The sequence below is a fragment of the Limulus polyphemus genome, unplaced genomic scaffold (assembly GCF_000517525.1).
Source record: "Limulus polyphemus unplaced genomic scaffold, Limulus_polyphemus-2.1.2 Scaffold203, whole genome shotgun sequence".
Lineage (NCBI taxonomy): Eukaryota > Metazoa > Arthropoda > Merostomata > Xiphosura > Limulidae > Limulus > Limulus polyphemus.
In genome coordinates, this window is record NW_013665813.1 from 80,095 (window position 1) to 84,836 (window position 4,742).

Genomic DNA, 4,742 nt, shown 5'->3' on the forward strand with positions numbered 1-4,742 from the left:
CAGGTATTAAAAATCTTAATGACTGGCACAGCATTGATCTGAATCCGGAGATGAGGACAGACTTTCAAAATATGTAGATTTCTTCTGTCATAAAACCGGTTTACTGCTCCTCACATCACCAGTTTCTTTTTCTCATATTACTTACAATCAAGAATGTAAGCGTAAAAATCACTGTCAGATTTAATCGAATAATCTCGTGCACGTGAGTAAACAAACTGATGCAGAATTTGTTAACATGTACGATTACAAAGTGTCATATTTTTACGCCCTGCATCTTCATGTATACTTACAAATACTTCGCTTTTATTTTACGTTGACAGTAAGATGTTTTTAGAAAAGACATTTATTTCCCTCTATAGGAACATTCTTCCAGAAACGATTTTTTTTTGGTTGTATTACAAAATTCTGATAAAAAATTCACTTCATTTTATTATAAGATTATCCCAGAAATTTCACTTTTTTTCACGGTACGATTGTCCTCGATATTGCAAGATTTTCCTCCAAAAGTCCTTTATTTGTTTTACTTCAGTAATCCCAAAGAAAGATAATTTATTCTGTTTTAGTATAAGATTATCCTAAAAAAAGTCACCTTGTTTTTACTGTGAGATCCTCATAGAAAAGTCACTTTGTTTTTACTGTGAGGTTCTCATAGAAAAGTCACTTTGTTTTTACTGTGAGGTCCTCATAGAAAAGTCATTTGTTTTTACTGTGAGGTCCTCATAGAAAAGTCACTTTGTTTTTACTGTGAGGTCCTCATAGAAAAGTCACCCTGTTTTTACTGTGAGGTCCTCATAGAAAAGTCACTTTGTTTTTACTGTGAGGTCCTCATAGAAAAGTCATTTGTTTTTACTGTGAGGTCCTCATAGAAAAGTCACTTTGTTTTTACTGTAAGGTCCTCATAGAAAAGTCACCTTGTTTTTACTGTGAGGTCCTCATAGAAAAGTCACTTTGTTTTATTAACTTTGAAACTGGAGTTCGGTGCAGGTCTAAAAGCTCTGACTGTTCGAGGTTCCCCACTTTCATGGTGAATACCGAAAACTAACTTTTTGGAAATATTGTGTCTTTTGTCTCTACATCTTTTAACAATATTCTTATATGAATGTTTCTCTTCAGGAAGACCTTTTTTATTCCACTTGCCCTAAGCTTAACTGTAATATTAAACTCTGCCCGAATTTCTTTCTGACCTTCGTGAATTCTTTAGAAAACTAAGACTTCGCGAATTTTTCACAACAAAACCCACCCTACTGAAAATCAACATACACCGAACTTTAAAGAAAAGTCTTCATGGACACCTCCACTAAACAGAGAACCACATTTAGAGAGTTATATTAAAGCAGTAGAAAATGACATAACACAGAGCTTAAAATCTTCCAAGCAATGTCCTAACAATATTAACCAAAATGAAAGAAGTGCTTTAAACAATCTTAAATGGAACAACAATATCATAATCAAGCCAGCAGACAAGGGTGGGGCTATTGTTATCCTTAACGGTATCTAACTGGCAACTAGAGGACACAAAAAACTCTCACATGATCCTACAACTCACTTTATTAAGACCATAACTGATAAGCTTTAAGAATTCTTCCAATAAAATTAACAAAAAGACCTTTCATTATTTGAAACTCAGACAAGCTTTTCCTGGTAGATTTTATCTCTTACCCAAAATACACAAACCAAACAATACTGACCGACCCATAATTTTTAATATAAACATGGCTACTGAAAAGCTGTCCGCTTTTGTTGGACAACATATAAAATGTATTCCACTTACCCTCCCCTCTTACATAAAAGATACTACTCACTTTCTTAACATCATAGAAGATATTAATACTAACGGACAGTTACCACCTGACAGTCTTCTTTGCACGGTAGATGTTTCTTCCCTTTATACCAATATCCCACAAACTCTAAAGCCCGCATTAAATCTTTCAATCAGATTCTCAAACAGTAATTGATCTTGCCAGCTTGGTTTTAACTCTGAACATCTTCGAATTCAATAATAAGCATTACATTCAAGTTAACGGTACTGAATTGGGTACCAAAATGGCTCCCAATTATGCTAAAATTTTCTTGGGTCATATTGAAAACCAGCTTTTACAACTAAGCCCTGTAAAACCTCATACATGGAAACGTTACACAGACGACATATTTTTACCTTTTACCTATGTTTTTCTATGATTACTCACATACTTAGATTACTGACGTCACTGTTTTTTCTAAAAGACGGAATTTTACTTGTACAAAAAACCTACAGACAGACCACAATACATTCACTATAAAAGCTGTCACCCTTCTCACACTAAACATTACCTACAGTCCAGCTCTTGGAATAAAGAAAACATTCTCAGATGAAACAGACTACACAAAACACACCAAGGTTCTAAAATAAACCATGTTACCAAGAGGATATAAAGATACCGAAATCGACAGGCAAACTGAAAAGACTAACAACACTCAGCGGAAAAAACATACTAAATCAGAACAATACTAAACTTTCATATATAATTTATCTTATTATTACCTATCAGTTTAAACTCAGAAACGTTTTACGAATTTTGAAAAAAAACATTTTCATCTCCTACAGCTGAACGATCGCCTTAAACAGATATTTCTTAAAGTTCCCATTTTGTCTTTCCGAAACAGCAGAACTCTAAAAGATATCCTTGTTCACACAAAAAGTGAATTACATCCCACCCCAAAATGGTTGTCGTCCATGTAATAAAGCCCGTTATCAAACCTGCAAGTTCATAAAAACCACTGACTCATTTTCTGACAAGCACAATCATAGAAACTTTAAAATATCCAAAGAAATCACTTGTGAAACAAAAAACACCATTTACTTTATACAGTGTAAGAAAATGCAATTACCAATATGTAGGGCATACACAAATAATCCTTAGAGAACGTTTTAACAACCATAAATCTTATATTAACACCGAAAAAGATCTCCCTGTTGCTTAACGCTTTAACCAACCCGGTCATTCCATTAACGATGGTACTCTCATTGGCATTGAAACAGGATTCAAAACTAAGGCAGATAGAGAAATAAAAGAAGCTTATTGGATTTCTAATCTAAACACTGTTCAACCTTTCGGAATTAATCTAGAACCTGGAATCAGTGATCTCCGTTCATTGGTTTCATCTCTGTCAGAAAAATAATTTTTATTATTTTCATATTTTTTTCATGTAATGTGAACGCTGAATTTCCTAAAACTTACTATTTATTTAAGATAATTTTCTATACCTGTTTTTATAAATTGATTAGCATAACATATCTTTTTAAGTCTCCAGGTGTCATCTTTATTTTAGGAAATATCCCTAACACTTTTTCACTTACACTCTCGCCATCGGCTACACTGTACCGGAATGAAATGCTTACAACAGTTCATAGAGAAATAGACTAAACATTTCCTAGAAAACCGGATGACCTTATGACGTCACTAAATTCCCTTTATATATATCACTCATTCGATTACACCACCATTCCCAGTTCGTCCCTGAAGAAGAATGGTCCACCTTTCGAAAGCGCTCGGGTTATAGGGTTTTTATTCATTTCTATCAAGACTTCTTGAATTTACGTGTTTTTCTAACATCATGAATTAAACTCTGTCGAATAGTCGAGAAATCCCAGTGAAACAAACATATACCTCACGAAACCATAACTAATACCGGCAGCGACTTGCTACTTCAGTAACAAGTACAAATCAGATGCAAATAAACTTTGGTAGTGTCGCAGAAATATGACAGCCTCTGTCATACTTTTCCAAGAAAAGCTTAGATCAGCTAAGTAATTTAAAGATAGAAAATGTAGCTGCTTCCGTCTAATGACATCTTCTTTCACTCCTTTGCATGTTTTTATGGACATCTTATCAGTTTCCAAACTAATTAAAATATATTTTTGTAAATCTTAAACAACGCCTGCAGCCTGTTAATTAGACTTGATTTTATTTTTTGACATTTACGCTAACTGTTAATTAAACGTAAACTAATGTGAAATGAAATAACAGAGAAGGAAAAGCGTAAAACTTCTTAATCGATAAATCCAAGCTATTCAATGTCACTGGTAATTAAAGTAGCAACCAATTGCAAAGTTAGGTTGTTTTATCATTTTACGTATCCCCAATGGTTCCTTCATTTGTTGGAATGTACAGCTAGGTAAGCAGAAAGACTATATTGCTACTTCAAGCACGTTTCACAGTTACTACCAACAGTGCTTTTACTTACCCTGTTAAATAAGATCCAGCGAGTCCCTCGAGACAAATAAAGTCTTACCTCTCTCATACATTTGGTACCAAATCTATTTTATGATCACAGCCAATATAAAGAATGCTTGTTTTCAAGCTGTTTCGAGTATATATTTTAATTTTGAACTAAAGCTCTGAAAAAAAAGTATCTTTATATTTTCAGTACTATAAAGTAGAATTTTACCACGTGCATATAGGTTGTTATACCAAATTATATCAGTAAATACTCTATCATTCTCTATATTTGAGGCATAGCTTTACAGTAGAAGGGTCATGTGTCTTTAAAGTTTTGTTTTTATTATGTTTGAATAGCATTCTCGGAGAAAGGCTTTAACTGAATGGACACGCTAAAAACACACATCCTAGGAGGGACAAAACTATGGCTGAGGTTAATATTGTTTGTGGAAGCTATACCAAAATAAACTTTATAATTAAACACATAAGGCTTTAACTGAATGGACACGCTAAAAACACACATCCTAGGAGGGACAAAACTAT